This window comes from Lampetra planeri, chromosome 41 (genome assembly GCF_965212315.1).
Source record: "Lampetra planeri chromosome 41, kcLamPlan1.2.h2, whole genome shotgun sequence".
Lineage (NCBI taxonomy): Eukaryota > Metazoa > Chordata > Hyperoartia > Petromyzontiformes > Petromyzontidae > Lampetra > Lampetra planeri.
In genome coordinates this window covers 8,064,403-8,081,759 of record NC_136147.1, presented here as the reverse complement: position 1 = coordinate 8,081,759, position 17,357 = coordinate 8,064,403, and positions in this window count along the sequence as shown.

The window sequence follows — 17,357 nt, the reverse complement described above, 5'->3', positions numbered from 1 at the left end:
GACAAAGTCATTGTTATGCAAGTCCAAGTCGAGTCGCAAGTCATCAAATTCATGACTCGAGTCTGACTCGAGTCCAAGTCACATGACTCGAGTCCACATCTCATAGGTGGGACAAAGTCATTGTTATGCAAGTCCAAGTCGAGTCGCAAGTCATCAAATTCATGACTCGAGTCTGACTCGAGTCCAAGTCACATGACTCGAGTCCACACCTCTGGTGTATAGTGTAGTGTATAGCAGAGGTGGGACAAAGTCATTGTTATGCAAGTCCAAGTCGAGTCGCAAGTCATCAAATTCATGACTCGAGTCTGACTCGAGTCCAAGTCACATGACTCGAGTCCACATCTCATAGGTGGGACAAAGTCATTGTTATGCAAGTCCAAGTCGAGTCGCAAGTCATCAAATTCATGACTCGAGTCTGACTCGAGTCCAAGTCACATGACTCGAGTCCACACCTCTGGTGTATAGTGTAGTGTATAGCAGAGGTGGGACAAAGTCATTGTTATGCAAGTCCAAGTCGAGTCGCAAGTCATCAAATTCATGACTCGAGTCTGACTCGAGTCCAAGTCACATGACTCGAGTCCACATCTCATAGGTGGGACAAAGTCATTGTTATGCAAGTCCAAGTCGAGTCGCAAGTCATCAAATTCATGACTCGAGTCTGACTCGAGTCCAAGTCACATGACTCGAGTCCACACCTCTGGTGTATAGTAGTGTATAGTGTAGTGTATAGTGTAGTGTATAGCAGTGTATAGTGTCGTGTATAGTAGTGTATAGTGTAGTGTATAGTAGTGTATAGTGTAGTGTATAGTAGTGTATAGTGTAGTGTATAGCAGTGTATAGTGTCGTGTATAGTAGTGTATAGTGTAGTGTATAGTGTAGTGTATAGTAGTGTATAGTGTAGTGTATAGCAGTGTATAGTGTCGTGTATAGTAGTGTATAGTGTGGTGTATAGTAGTGTATAGTGTAGTGTATAGTGTAGTGTATAGTAGTGTATAGTGTAGTAGTGTATAGTGTAGTGTATAGTAGTGTAGTAGTGCATAGTAGTGTCATGTAATGTAGTGCTGGAGTCTGTCGCCAGGGAAAGGGAGGTTTAGACCGCCATACTCAACATGGCTGCCGCCGCGACCCTCGCCAGGACAAGCGGATTTAGAAACGAACGAACGGAACGCGATTTGGGAGAACCACTTTGGCACGTGACCTCCATCTCGCCTCTCATTTCGCCAGTGCGACTAAATCAATGATTGCAGCGACGGAGATGTGAACTACCTCGCCTGGTATGCAGGAGGCCATGCGTTCGATCCCAACCCTGACGACTTTATATTTCGAGTTTGCGTGTCTCTCTCTCTCTCTCTCCCCATTGTCGCGTGGATTTTTCTCCGGGTCCTCCGGTTTTTCCCTCCACCTTTAGACACACTCGTTCAGAGTATTTGACTGCGAAACATTTCGACGTGAACACCCCCCCTTCGTTGAGCTATCAACTGCTACTAAGTCGCTTCTGAAAAAGAGCTAATATAGCTAGCTCAGTGGGCCTTACACGGTGAAAACTAAAATATATTTTGTCGCTTTTAGAGAACGCCTGCTCCGGGACGAGACATTTCTAAGTGACCACGGACCGGGCCTGCAATGAAACGAAGTCACGGGCCGCCGTTCCATCCCGAGGGCCGGTACATCCCCCTCCTCCCCTCCTCCCACCCCACCCCATCGGCCCTGTAAGAGTTGAGCCGCAGCAAAGCAAATTGCATTGTGCGGGCGGCTGAACTCGGGTCCCGGGGTTTGACCCCTCCGTCCCACCATGCGCCTGAGCCCCGGCTCGACTTAGGGGAGGGCGGTGCTCGTATATCCGCCCTCTTGCGAAAGGTGCTCACAGACTCGGAGCGACGCTGACAAAGATTCGGGGGGGGGGGGGGTTGGGGTTGGGGGTCACGCTTCTACAGATGTCACTGGGGCACAAGGGGGCCCCGCCCGCCGGTTAAACATATACTGGAACGGGGGGGGGGGGGCAATGTGGACTTTTCTGGCCATGGCAATTCATCCCGCGGAGCCATCGCCATCCATTCTCGAGCAGCGCTGCAGGTTGTGTGACCAATTCCATTTCTCCCGAACCCGTTTTGTTCGTCGGTGGAAAACAAAAACAAAAAACGGGGGCCCAACCGAGGTTAGAGGAGGCGGGTTCGGGTTCGGGTAGGGGAAGAAAGTGAAAACAATTTTGCTTTGTGTCAACCCTTGATCCCTCCCTCCCTCTCCCGCCCCCCCCTGCCCGTCACTAAAACCATATGCTGCTAGGATTTAATTAATGCACCATCATCATCAGCAGCCGTTGGTCTATCTACTGCTGGATGATAGATTATAAATGCTGTAGCGTCCACTCACTGTCCTTACATGGCCGCAAGACACCTGGCTCCTATCCACGGTGGCTAGGAGATGTTAACTACCTCGCCTGGTATACAGGAGGCTGTGGGTTCGATCCCGACCTTGACGATGCCTGCTGTATATTTTGGAGTTTTCTCCGGGTCCTCCGGGTTTTTTTCCCCCTCCACATTTGGAATCTACACGCGTTTAGATTAATTTGGCTGCGATGAATTTCCACGCGATAAGCCACTTCGTTGAGCTATCAAAATTTCCATCCACCTGGCTTTCATTAAAAGCATGCGAACACATCGTGGGAGGTCAGCAGTCGACGGATATTGGACGGACTAACCCCGCCATGGGAACGTGGAATACGCAGCAGTGGATCGTGAGTGTTTACGTTTGATCAATGCGTGTGTGTTGGTACGTGTGCATGTGTGTGTGTGGCGAGCGGTGGTGCAATGGTTAGCGCATCGTGTTTTGAACCCCGCGAGCAATCCGGCTTTTATTCCCGACCACGGCTAGCAACGGCAAGCCTCCTCTAGATTTACTCAGCCTTAACAATGACGATCCAGTACGGCGTTGTAAAACATCAGCAGTGGGGGAAACAAAGGCGGTCGGATGTGTTACGATCCACACCAGTTGATTGCTTACAGCATTTACCCCAACGGCGGTCTGCGCGGGTATACGGGGGATCTTTGTCTATGTGTATGTGTACAATCACACGCAGAGTATAGGGGGGAGGGGGGTATACCGTGTCCAATTTAAAGTATGCGCAACACAAGCCAATCTACATCAGGCGGAAGAAATACACAAGTCCCACTAAAGATCGTGGGATTCCAAAGCCAAGCGCGTATTCTGGGTGGACACACTCATTATGTTAAACGTCACTCAGCGCATAAGGGCCCGTTTGAACCCGCGACCTGGCATTAGGGGGAGAAATCCTATAGAATATCTTATAGGACATCCACCGAGGTGATGGAGCGAGAACAATCCTGTGTAATATCTTCTGAAAAGGACATCCTTAAAAAATGTGGTACCACCCAGATTCATCATGATTCGCCCAGGAAAGCCTCCTTTGTTTTTCAAGAGGGCCCTGCCTTGGGATGTTTGGCCAATGCCAATTTGTTTCGAGGCTTTGTGGATAGTACAGACGTTCGCGAAACTCGCTTCCCGTGGGCGTCGAGGAGGCGTCGTTCCGTCGCTTTAGGGAAAGCGGTACAGACAAGTGCTGACCATCATCTGGTGTGGGATAGAGTGTTGCACCCTCACAAGCGTGAGTTTTATCCGGGTGCTGGGGCTTACACGCATGCACACCCATGAATTGGCTGAAAACATATTTCTATCGTAGAACCGTGAACGCACCTCGGATTAGCACGGTTTGCTACGTACGGTGCGAAAGAAATTCAACATACATTACTATGCAGAGGACTGCAGATCTTGGGCAATTGTTGGTAGTGCCGTCTCGCTGCCTGGCTGCCGCTTTCCAGCTTGGTCTGTGGTTCCTGCGCGATTGTGAGATGCAGCTTGCACGAACGATCCTCAACATAAAACCAAACGTTCATATTACGAATGGCTGGCTTCGTGTGGGAGGGAATTGGAGCACCCGGAGAAACCCGCACGGATATGCACACGAGTCGGTAAACCGCTTGAAAGCTCCGCACAGACTGACTTAAGGATTCGTCTTTGAACTGTTATCTCCTGGTCACGTCGCAGCCTAAGCTTATATCGAGATCGTTTGTTAACCCCCCCACCCCCCACCTTCGCATTACTGACCAGGCTTCAAACTGTGTGGCTTCCGAGAGCCATCGGAAGCCACGACCTCCTGTGTACGAGGCGAGGTAGTTAACATCTCCCAGCCACCGCGGCGCCCGCACTCAACAGCCTCGCCACGAGCATGTTGAGCGCTGTCGGCCGACTTCTACACCACACGAACTTGCAGCTCAGCACACGGCAGATGCTTGCGCAGCGCGACTCACGACCTCCTCTTGATACCAAGATCCAGGATGGTCATCGTGTCTATGCGCCGCTTCTCGGTGGCAGCCCCAACATTCTGGAACGATATCCCTCTGCACATTCGCAGCATCACCTCAATCGCCTCCTTCAAGAGAGACTTAAAAACTCACCTCTACAATCGTGCTTTTGAGCGACTCTGAGCTTGGCTCCGCGCCTCTGAGTTGCGGCCACTACGTCTGCAAATTTGCGCGCGTTACAAATTGAACTATTATGTTATTAATAGCGACGAGAAGGAGGAGAAGAAGAGGAAGGTGTCAAGTGAGATGATCGATCCATTGACGGATTCGCACTGGCGAAGCGGGGGGTAGGGTGAGAGGATGGGGGGCGGAGGGATTGAAATACGACGTTAAGAGGTTGGTGGCGCACTTAGGCTAAATCGAAGATGAGCTCAGGATAGAACAAAGGGGGGTGGGGGGGGAGGAGGTCCTAGCCATCTTCCCAAGAGAGAGAGAGGAGAGATCCCTTCCTCCGCTCCCCCCACTCCACCCCACCACCTCCTCCTCCCCGCGTCCCGCGTGTGTGCTCTGGGGTTTCACTGTAAACAGAAGTCACTATTTAGTGCCGACACGTTCCCTGGGGCAGCCCACAATGCGTGCCCGCGGCGTGCGAGTGCCCTGTAAACAAGTTCGCGGCACCGGCGCACAAAGCGAGGGCCCCCAGGCCCCGAGCGTGGGATGTGAGGATACGGTTGGGTGGTGGTGGTGGCGGTGGTGAGTGGTGGTGGTGGTGAGTGGTGGCGGTGGTGAGTGGTGGTGGTGGCAATGGTAGTGGTGAGTGGTGGTGAGTGGTGGTGGTGAGTGGTTGTGGTGAGTGGTGGTGGTGGTGAGTGGTGGTGAGTGGTGGTGGTGGTTAGTGAGTGGTGAGTGATGGTGGCGGTGGTGGTGGTGGTGAGTGGTGGTGGTGAGTGGTGGTGAGTGGTGGTGGTGGTGAGTGGTTGTGGTGAGTGGTGGTGGTGAGTGGTGGTGAGTGGTGGTGGTTAGTGAGTGGTGGTGGTGAGTGGTGGTGAGTGGTGGTGGTGATCCTACTGCTGCCGGTGATCATAATGATGATTGTGATATTGTTAATATGAAATCAATGCAATAATAACGCTTGTGGCCTTATAATGAATAAATGTCATCGGTGACGTTTCGGGTAAAGGCCCTTCTCCATTTGCACGAAGTGTCGCCCATGATTTATGTTGCTGCTTATCAGGTCGCAGGGTGATGATTGACAGGCGTGTCGAGTGTTCTTATTTGTGTTTGCGCACCACTGCCAACGCAGCAGCAGCAGTATCACCAGATAATTTAATTCGTTTAAATGATTACTCTTTGGTTCTTTCGGAAAAGTCACGTAGGTAGAAAAATGAAATAAAACAAAAACTAATAAATCACGACGTTTCGATCGCAACATAAGCGGAAAAAATAATCGGCATGATATTGTTAGATCGTTGGTCCAGCCGTTCCACTGCTGGATTATATTTTCCGCCTGAGGACGAGTGCTTGGGTTGCGATCGAAACGTCGTGATATATTTTTATTTTTTTATTTTTTATTTTTTTATACCTACGTGACTTTACCGGAAAAACCAAAGAGTATGGATTCCTGCAGTCACGAAAGCTTCAAAGCAAAGTTTAAATGATTGTTTACGTGATTATGGCGATCATCTTAGATGACATCACGAGGGCGCTCGGTAGGACACCGTGGGTTCGATCCGGGACCCTGACGATGCCTGTTGTACATTTTGTACATTTGGAGTCCGCGTGTGTTTCTCTCTGTCCGTGGTGGTCGCGCGGATTGTTCTCCGGGTCCTCCGGGTTTGCCTCTCCGCATTTAGAATCGACATCACGTCGAGATTGTGATATATAACATCGTGTGTGGCCAGCGGGCATGGTATTGTTAGATCGTGACGATGGCAAGAATGTGTCATATAATTCTGATATTGATGGTAATATTAGATGCTCATAATGGTATTGATTATGATGATGGACCAGTATATCTGGCGATGATAACAACGATAATGCATATCAGATCGTTCATGATGATGTTATTTAATGATGGCAACTAATGATGACAAAATTGTGGATGATATTGATAATAAGAGTGGATGCTGATGACCAATGACTGTATGGAATGATTGTGAGATGTAGATAATCGATGCTTGTGTTAGTAGATGAAGATACATGGGTTGTGTGTATTCCGTGTGTTGTGTGCCTTGTGTGTGTGGTGTGTGTGTGTGGGGTGTGTGTGGTGTGTGTGTCGCGTGTGTGTATGTATGTATGTGGTGTGTGTTGTGTGTGTGCGTGGGGGTGTGTGGTGTGTGTGGTGTGTGTTGTGTGTGTGTGCGGGGTGTGGGTGCGGTTTGTGGGTTCGTGTGTGTGGTGTGTGTTGTGTGTGGTGTGTGTTGTGTGTGTGTGTTGTGTGTGTGTGTGGGGTGTATGCGGTGTCTGTGTGGGGTGTGTTGTGTGTGGTGTGTGTTGTGTGTGGTGTGTGTGTGGGGTGTATGTGGTGTGTGTGGTGTGGTGTGTGTTATGTGTGTGGTGTGTGTTGTGTGTGTGTGGGGTGTATGCGGTGTTGTGTGTTGTCTGTGTTGTGTGTGTTGTGTGTGTGTGGGGTGTATGCGGTGTTGTGTGTGGTGTGGGTTGTGTGTGTGTGTGGGGTGTATGCGGTGTGTGTGTTGTGTATGGTGTGTGTTGTGTGTGTGTTGTGTGTGTTGTGTGTGTGTGGTGTGTGTGGTGTTGTTTGGTGTGTGTTGTGTGTGTTGTATGTGTGTGTGTGGTGTGTGTTGTGTGTGTTGTGTGTGTGTGTGGGGTGTGTTGTGTGTGTGTATGTGGTGTGTGTTGTGTGTGTGTGGGGTGTATGCGGTGTCTGTGTGGGGTGTGCACATGCAGAGAGGCTTTGAGCATGAGGCACAGAGGGTTAGTGGTCAGATCTTAGAAGTTGAACATCTCCAAGGCAACGACACAGCTTACTGCCTCTAAATCCAAACCCCCTCAGGGCATATGTGTGTCTCTCAGTATGTGTGTCTGTGTGTGTGTCCCCCTATATCTGATGGAGAGCTCGTATAGTGATTAGAACACTGCGCTAGGCACCCCGCCGTCCGAGTTCGATTACGAGTAACATCAGTGTAGATTATCTAAACCATTATCTCGGCCTCCTCTAGGTCGACTCAGCCTTAAATAATGTACCTGGTTCGGTACGTAAATATCGCCAAAAGAGAGACAAAGGTGACCGGGCGTAGTGCTGGCCACCCACCACCCCTCGTGTGTCGTTCCGACCTTTCATAAGTGCTCGCTAACAGCACTTTCCCCCAATAGTCTGTCCAGGCTATACGGGTGATCTTTGTCTTGTGTGTGTGGTGGGTGGGGTGGGGTGGGGTGGGGGGTGTCCCGGGGGGGGGGTGGACCTACACAGAGGTCGTAGGTCCACGAGGGTGAGTGAGGGTGCTGCTCCTGTTGTGTGTGGAGTGCCGCGTGTGGGTTGGTGGGGAAGAGAGAGTCACAGGGAGAGAGAGGGGGCGGGGGGTTGGTGGGGAGGAGGGGGGGAGTCACGGGGAGAGAGAGGGGGGGGGTTGGTGGGGAGGAGGGGGGGAGTCACGGGGAGAGAGAGGGGGGGGTTGGTGGGGAGGAGGGGGGGAGTCACAGGGAGAGAGAGAGGGGGGGTTGGTGGGGAGGAGGGGGGGGAGTCACAGGGAGAGAGAGAGGGGGGGGTTGGTGGGGAGGAGGGGGGGAGTCACGGGGAGAGAGAGGGGGGGGTTGGTGGGGAGGAGGGGGGGAGTCACGGGGAGAGAGAGGGGGGGGTTGGTGGGGGGGAGGGGGGGAGTCACGGGGAGAGAGAGGGGGGGTTGGTGGGGAGGAGGGGGAGAGTCACGGGGAGAGAGAGGGGGGGGGTTGGTGGGGGGGAGGGGGGGAGTCACGGGGAGAGAGAGGGGGGGTTGGTGGGGAGGAGGGGGGGAGTCACGGGGAGAGAGAGGGGGGGGGGTTGGTGGGGAGGAGGGGGGGAGTCACGGGGAGAGAGAGGGGGGGGGTTGGTGGGGAGGAGGGGGGGAGTCACGGGGAGAGAGAGGGGGGGTTGGTGGGGGGGAGGGGGGGAGTCACGGGGAGAGAGAGGGGGGGTTGGTGGGGAGGAGGGGGAGAGTCACGGGGAGAGAGAGGGGGGGGTTGGTGGGGGGGAGGGGGGGAGTCACGGGGAGAGAGAGGGGGGGTTGGTGGGGAGGAGGGGGGGAGTCACGGGGGAGAGAGAGGGGGGGGGGTTGGTGGGGAGGAGGGGGGGAGTCACGGGGAGAGAGAGGGGGGGGGTTGGTGGGGAGGAGGGGGGGGAGTCACGGGGAGAGAGAGGGGGGGGTTGGTGGGGAGGAGGGGGGGGGGTCACGGGGAGAGAGAGGGGGGGTTGGTGGGGAGGAGGGGGGGTCACGGGGAGAGAGAGGGGGGGTTGGTGGGGAGGAGGGGGGGAGTCACGGGGAGAGAGAGGGGGGGTTGGTGGGGAGGGGGGGGGGGAGTCACGGGGAGAGAGAGGGGGGGGGGGGTTGGTGGGGAGGAGGGGGGGAGTCACGGGGAGAGAGAGGGGGGGTTGGTGGGGAGGAGGGGGGGGTTCACGGGGAGAGAGAGGGGGGGTTGGTGGGGAGGAGGGGGGGGGTCACGGGGAGAGAGAGGGGGGGTTGGTGGGGAGGAGGGGGGGGTCACGGGGAGAGAGAGGGGGGGTTGGTGGGGAGGAGGGGGGGAGTCACGGGGAGAGAGAGGGGGGGTTGGTGGGGAGGAGGGGGGGGGGTCACGGGGAGAGAGAGGGGGGGTTGTGGGTTGGTGGGAGGAGGAGGGGGGGGGAGAGAGTGGGGGTTGGTGGGGAGGAGGGGGAGTCACAGGGAGAGAGAGGGGGGGGGGGTTGGTGGGAAGGAGGGGGAGTCACGGGGAGAGAGAGGGGGGGGGGGTTGGTGGGGAGGAGGGGGAGTCACAGGGAGAGAGAGGGGGGGGTTGGTGGGAAGGAGGGGGAGTCACGGGGAGAGAGAGGGGGGGTTGGTGGGGAGGAGGGGGGGGGAGTCACGGGGAGAGAGGGGGGGGGGGTCACAGGGAGGGAGGCAAGCGCATCAAATAGATTGGGCATCAGGGGCTTGTGCACGCATTTACATGGCAGGTGCAGCTCGGCATTGTGAGTGCCGGGGTCTGCTGTCGCCCTTGCACACTCCTAAAGAATATCTAATACGATATAAATTCGACAGGGGTTGAGCTGAGAACGGGTATTAGTGGGTGAAAAAAAAACAAAACCCTGACTTTATAAGTTCCAAGGGGGCTTGAACAAATGCAGGAGGAGAAAACGGCGAGGACTTTGGCTGGCGTGTGTTTTTTTTATTCCACATCACGGATCAAACTATATGTTTGTGTATTTTGAAATCGAATTTATTTGGGGGGGCGGGGGGAGGCGGAATAGGGAAACTTTAATAACGTGACATCTACAGCTTCTATATCTTAATTTATTTAAATATGATTTTTATATAATCTGGTAAGTTTGTTACGAGTAACAATAGTCATTTGTAGAAGAAATGCTCGATGAATTGTGGAGATTTAAAAAAATAAATTAACCGATACTCATGAAATTATAAGACGCTCCAGAAAGTAAGACGCGCGATAAACTCGTGCGCGGTGTTAATTCGAGTTATACAAAGACAAACATCCCCCGTGTCGCCATAACAGACTTTTGGTGGGGCAAGTGCTGTTAGCGAGCACCTATGAAGGCCGGCACGGCACACGAGGGGGTGGGTGGCCAGCAACCACGCCTGGCCGCATTCGTCTCCCCAGTAGCGATGTTGACACATCGCGCCAGGTGCTCATTTGAGGCTGAGTCGACCTAGGGGAGGCCCGGGACCGATTCGGATCATCGTCACCAGTGTTGTTCGTGAGCGGCGAATCAAACCCGGGGCGCTAACCACTGCGCCACCGCTCCCACGCTCACACGAACGGGATTATAGGACGCACCACCCACAAAGTTCCACTTTTAAAATCCCGTCTTATCATCCCGATATTTATCTTCTTTTTTTCCCCCGATACGACCCCGTCCGTCCTTTAAAAAAATTAATATACGGAGTAAAAATATTTAGACGCAATTTTTTTTTCGAAAATTGTTGGAATAAAAATGCCTCGCGTGTGACACATGAACATTGTCGATAAATGTCAATGGTCTGGTCAGTTTGTGTCAAACGTTTGCATTAAAGTGTGCGTGTATTTTAATTGGGAATGTTTGTAATTGTACAAGAATGCTTGATTTTGTCTTCGTACAAAACAAATAACTCAGTAATTTTATTCAATTAACGATACTCAATAAAAAAACCCAACAACAACTTAACTTCCAGTAGAATACACCTGCAGTGTTGTTTGAGAGCACCTATTAAGGTCGTCACGGCACAATGAGGAGAGAGGGAGTCAGAACACCTCATTAAGCTTTTCAGGCTGAGTCGACCTAAATATTCGTCACCGGTGTAGCGGGAATCGAACCCGGGTCGCCGGGTTCATAGCGCAGTGCACTAACCGCTACACGACCGCTCCCCACATGCCACACACACACAGAGACACACACAGAGACACACACACAGAGACACACACACACAGAGACACACACACACGCACGTAACGGATGATTGTACACCCCTTGTATACAACACAAAGACAAACACAGCTATACGTACATAGACATTATGTTTTGGCAGTAGGGTACAATTAACTAGAGTTAAAACAAACAGAACAGACCTGAATAATAATACAAAACTGCACAGGAATTCATATTACTGTACATTTAAGAAGCTAACTTTGTGAGCAAAGCTGCATTCTGCAAACAGAGAATGGCACAAGGCATCACTCAGCATATTGTTTATTTTCGTGCTTAAGGCTGAGGTTGTTATATCTGTTAAATGCCGACAGTGAAACGTTATTTCAGCTCATACCAGAATCAGATTATGTATTTGTCCTGAAGGAATCCGATGAGTTATGAAACTCTTTTTCACAGATTTAAATAAAATAAAATTTAAAAAGCCCCCGGAGAAACCCAGGCATACGACACTCCAAGCTCTGCACAGATGCATTTAACAATCTATGATCGAACTGCCGACTCTTCGCCACCTCACGGGCCAAACAGGGGTTGTTGGATCACAGCAGTTATTTGCTAAACATGGAGGTGCCGTAACTGGCTTCGCCTGGAGAAAGCGGTCCAGAAAACTGCGAACTAATCTCCATCATCGTCTCGATTGGTTCTCCGTGAGTCTGCGTGAGTCCCCATGTGTCTCTGCGGGTTCACGATTTGGTCCACAGTTTCAGTCTCATGGCACACAATCGCACACGTGGGACGTCGCCTTTTCATTTCCCATTCATAATAAAAAAAAAATAAACTAGATGTGCCCGCCGGTGTCCCTCGGATGTTCTGATGCGTTTGACGGGCTACACCCAGGGCCTTCGAATTTACAGAAGCGTTCTTCAAATGCACGCTGTGGGATACCAACCACCGCTGCTTGCGTGTGCCTTGTAAATGCCTGGGAGGGTTGCTGCTGCTGCTGCTGCTGCTAGTGGCTGGTGGATGGAGGTGGGGGACCCGCGCGCGCGCGCGCACCAAAATATAAAAGGCTAAAAGGAGACAGAGGAGACAGAAGGTGCCAACCAAGCCGGGCTGAATGCAAAGCTCATGAAAGCGCAGTTAAGGCAGTGGTCGTGTGCGGGGAGCGTGCGCGTCCGTGTTAAAGGGGGGGGTGGGGGGGTGCTGGGCACATTGCACAGACATAGGGGAGGAGGGGGGGGGGATAAGAAGGGGGCTGTGGGGGGTTTGCCTGGATAGAGGAAAGAGGAATGGGGGGGGGGTGTGGGTCAGGGTCCCACTGCTCGCGTGACGACGTCTTAATAGAGGCTGAGGTCCCGTGCAGGAGCCCCAGGAGAGGGGATCAGTCCGCATGGGGGTTCGGATTATTCGGGCAGAGGCTTAAGCCCCCCCCCCTCGCTCCTCGTGACCGCAGTGCGTGCGCACCCCGGCCCCGCTATTATTATTATAACGCAAGCAGCACAATCCGCTTTGCATCTATACTGTATATGTGTGTGTGCACGTGGGTGTGTGTGTGCACGTGGGTGTGTGTGCACGTGTGTGTGTGTGCACGTGTGTGTGTGTGTGCACGTGGGTGTGTGTGTGTGTGCACGTGGGTGTGTGTGTGTGCACGTGGGTGTGTGTGTGTGTGCACGTGGGTGTGTGTGTGTGTGCACGTGGGTGTGTGTGTGTGCACGTGTGTGTGTGTGTGCACGTGTGTGTGTGTGTGTGCACGTGGGTGTGTGTGTGTGTGCACGTGGGTGTGTGTGTGTGTGTGCACGTGGGTGTGTGTGTGTGTGTGTGCACGTGGGTGTGTGTGTGTGTGCACGTGGGTGTGTGTGTGCACGTGTGTGTGTGTGTGTGTGCACGTGGGTGTGTGTGTGTGTGCACGTGGGTGTGTGTGTGCACGTGGGTGTGTGTGTGCACGTGTGTGTGTGTGCACGTGGGTGTGTGTGTGCACGTGTGTGTGTGTGTGCACGTGTGTGTGTGTGCACGTGGGTGTGTGTGTGTGTGCACGTGGGTGTGTGTGTGTGTGTGCACGTGGGTGTGTGTGTGTGTGCACGTGGGTGTGTGTGTGTGTGCACGTGGGTGTGTGTGTGCACGTGTGTGTGTGTGTGCACGTGGGTGTGTGTGTGCACGTGGGTGTGTGTGTGTGTGCACGTGGGTGTGTGTGTGTGCACGTGGGTGTGTGTGTGTGTGCACGTGGGTGTGTGTGTGTGTGTGCACGTGGGTGTGTGTGTGTGCACGTGTGTGTGTGTGTGCACGTGGGTGTGTGTGTGTGTGTGCACGTGGGTGTGTGTGTGTGTGCACGTGTGTGTGTGTGTGCACGTGGGTGTGTGTGTGTGTGTGTGCACGTGGGTGTGTGTGTGTGTGTGCACGTGGGTGTGTGTGTGTGCACGTGGGTGTGTGTGTGTGTGTGCACGTGGGTGTGTGTGTGTGCACGTGGGTGTGTGTGTGTGTGTGCACGTGGGTGTGTGTGTGTGTGCACGTGTGTGTGTGTGTGCACGTGGGTGTGTGTGTGTGTGTGCACGTGGGTGTGTGTGTGTGTGTGTGCACGTGGGTGTGTGTGTGTGTGTGTGCACGTGGGTGTGCGTGTGTGGGGAGCGGTAGTGTAGTAGCGGGAGACAAAAGCGGCCGGGCGTGCTGCTGGCAACCCACCCCCTCGTGTGCCGCGCCGGCCTTCATAGGTGCTCGCGAACAGCACTTGCCCCAACAGTCTGTTAACGCTATAACGGAGATCTTTGTCTTTAGTGGGGCAATGTGGGGAGCGGTGGTGCAGTGGTCAGCGCACAGCGCTACCAACCTAGCGGCCATGCTACGGACGTCCTATGAATTAGAGAAATTGACCAAAACGTCGCCGGATCTATATTTTTGTTTTACTTTTAAGTTCACCATGTTAGTGACATGTGTCGGGGTTTACACTACGGATACCATCAGCGAGCAAGTAGTGTTTGAACCTGCTGTGTGCATCTGGGCATTGAGCCTTGTATGTGTCGCGGGTAATGGGCATAGTGGTGTATAATACTGGAGTGGTTAGGTAGACTCAGCCCTAAATGAGTAGGACTTACCTAGTGTGGATACTTCAGCACCGGGGAAGCAAATAGGGACCACGGTAGCAAAATGTTAACTACCTCGCCTGGTATACAAGAGGTCGTGAGTTCGATCCCGACCCTGACGCATGTTGTATATTTGTCTCTCTGCCCATGGTCGCATGGATTTTAATCCAGGCCATCCGGTTTCACCCTCCACATTTAGAAACAGGAGTTCAGAGTTATTTGACTGCTGTACATTCCCACGTGATGATAAGCCGTCTCTGTTGAGCTATCAATTGTGGCCAGGTCGCCTCTGAAAAAGAGCCGTATATAGCTCAGTGGGCCTTACCTGGTCAAATAAAAAACACGTAGTTTAGTTGTATTTTAGTTTTAATTGAGTAGATCTTTACCTGGTCTGGATACTACTGGGGACACAAATGCAGCCGGGCGTGGTTCTGGCCACAATACCCATCGTGGTCACTAACCTTTAACTTGCTCTGAGAGTCTGCGAGGCTGCTACACGGGGGAATCTGTCTTTCTTGTGGAGTAAATGTGGCAATCTTTGGAACCGCGCGATTCCAGGAAAATCTGAGTTCGATCCCGTGGTCATGACATGGCATTCCAATGTGCCAATCGCAGACTTTGCAACGATGGCCAGTGCAGGGTTGGTGAATGCTACATGGGAACATAGGAGTATAGTACAACAATTCATCTTCCTGCACTGTGAAATACTGGCCACAATGTAACCCCCAACACAACTTGTCACCGGTCCTGGGCCTCCCCTAGGTCGACTCAGCCTCAAATGACTACCTGTGTCAAAACATCGCCGCTGGGAAGACAAAGGCGGTGGGGCTGGCCACCCTACCCTCGTGTGCCGTTTCGGCCTTCATCGGTGCTCGCTAACAGCACTTGCCCCAACAGTCTGTTCAGGCTATATGGGGGATCTTTGTCTTTGTGTGTCACACAGTCGGTGTGTTTGTGCGTGCGTGTGTTTGTGTGTCACACAGTCGGTGTGTGTGTGTGTCACACAGTCGGTGTGTGTGTGTTTGTGAATGTGTGTGTGTTGTCACACAGTCGGTGTGTGTGTTTGTGAATGTGTGTTTGTAAATGTGTGTGTGTGTCACACAGTCGGTGCGTGTGACTATGTGTGTGTGTGTGGCTCTGAATGTGCGCGCGTGTGTGTGACTATGCGTGTCGCTGTGGCACTTCACGTTTGTGAAAGGCACTTAAGAACCTGCAGAGAGGAATGGGGACCTTTCACTCAGTCCGTCGCGAGAGGGGTTGTCAAAGGGGGCCCTTTCAAAGCTAAAACAATCAAAGGGGTTTCTATAAAAAAACCCGACCACTCTACCCTCTTGCCTCGCGCAGTGAACAAATTAAAACGTGCTCTTCACAAGGGACATCAAACATTAATAGGTTTATTGCCGAACCACAAACAAGCCAATTCGCGTTTGTTTTCTCTTTGTCCGCGACAATGACCTAATGGTTGTCGGTTCAAATGGTCTGCTCAGCCCATCATTCCTCCGGGTCGGTAAAATAAAGTACCAGGTTTATGGCCGAATGACGACCACCCATTTGTGTGTGTGTTCATCCATGACTTAAACCGATGGTTGCCGGTTCAAATGGTCTACTCAGCCCATCATTCCTCCGGGTCGGTAAAATAAAGTACCAGGTTTTATTGCCGAACGACAGCCACCCATTGGTGTGTGTTTGTCCATGACGATATCAGAATCAGAATATATACTGGAGAAATTCGATGAGCTATAAAGCTCTTTTTTCACAGATGTTCAGTCGACGTCGACTAGACCTATCATTCCTCCGGGTCGGTAAAGTGAGTACCACACTTGCGCTTTCCTTACACATGCTACGGCCATCATTCTGCATCTTTATATACAATTAATGTATACACAGTGCTGCATATTCATATTTCACATATATGTCAGACTTATGTCAACCACACAATTTTTTTTACATACAAACTTGGAAACTTCTTCAACAAACTGGGGCTCCTAAGCGGTCAGGTTTGTTGAATCAATATTTTTCACTCATTGCTGGGATTTTCCCAACATGCAAATTTAGGCCCTCCTGTAGGATAGTCTTGGGACTCGAGTGAACGTTTCATGGGTCAATAATTGCATCGTTATCATCAGCCGAAGACACCAGCAACTTCCATGCTCACATGGAGTAGTGCTCATTTCAGTTGGTGGCCTAGGTCACTGGTGGACATTCCACATTCCTATGGTTGGGGCATGTTTATCCGTAGAGTAATGACCACACTGTTGCCTTTCCACAAAGTGAAACTATTTTTTATCGACCCCGAGAGAGGATGATATTTTCACTGACAAGTTGATGAATTTGAGTTGAGCAGCATAGCCAAATGGAATGTATTCCTAATGTAATATGCATTACCGTAAATTACAAGTGACTTTTACGATTACCATGTCATTTTTAAGAATGCCAATTGCTTTCAAAAGTTAGCTCGTATGCACATCTGAATTGTACAATTGCTCATAATTTTGTATAAGTAATTACGACCATGTCTGAGGCCGGTTATAAAATATGTCATTTTAATGTTAGTTTAATGGCCAATACTATGGTGTAAATAACATTCAGCCAATGGTTATGCTACTCCCCAGCCAACATTTCATTGCAAGTTGCATTAAGAGTTGAGATGCAATTCTTTTTCGAGTCAGCGGGCGTAGCTCCTGAGTGTGCAGGCGCTGCAACTGCACCGTGACACACGGGGCCGGAGACCCTATCGGGCCCCACGGTGGCGAGATGTTAACGACCTCGCCTGGTATACAGGAGGTCGTAGGTTCGATCCCGATCCTGATCCCCGACCCTGTCGCGTGTATGTCTGGAGTTTGCATGATAGCCCTGTGGTTGCATGGACTTTTCTCCGGGTCCTCCGGTTTTTCCCTCCACATTAAGAGGCGCGCGTTTAGAGTATTTGTCTGTTGTACATTTCCACGTGATAAGCCACTTCGTTGAGCTATCGTCTGTGGCCAGGTCACTTGTGAATAAGAGCTACACATAGCCCAGTGGGCCTTACCTGGTAAAATGAAAAATAGTTTAATCTGCACGCTCCTGTCATTTAAATTATTCCATTCGGTTGCCGTTCAAAAAAAATTATGTTTCAAGTACTTTGATCTAAAGGTGCTCTATAAATAGAAGATGATAAGATTCCTTGCACCAGGGCCCATACCAACCACCTACTCAAACGAGGACGTACGGTGCGAAAAAAGTCAAAAAACTACTTACACACGGTACCATACATGTTCGGGGGACCTGAGACACGCCTCACTGTCACGGAAAGTCTCTCGCGCTCATGAATTCGAATTCTCTTGAAGTGCAATGCTGTTTTACGCAATAGTACACGACGTTTCGGTGCACCGCCAATGCCAGACGTTGTTTTTTTGGGATGGGTGGGTGGGTGGGGCA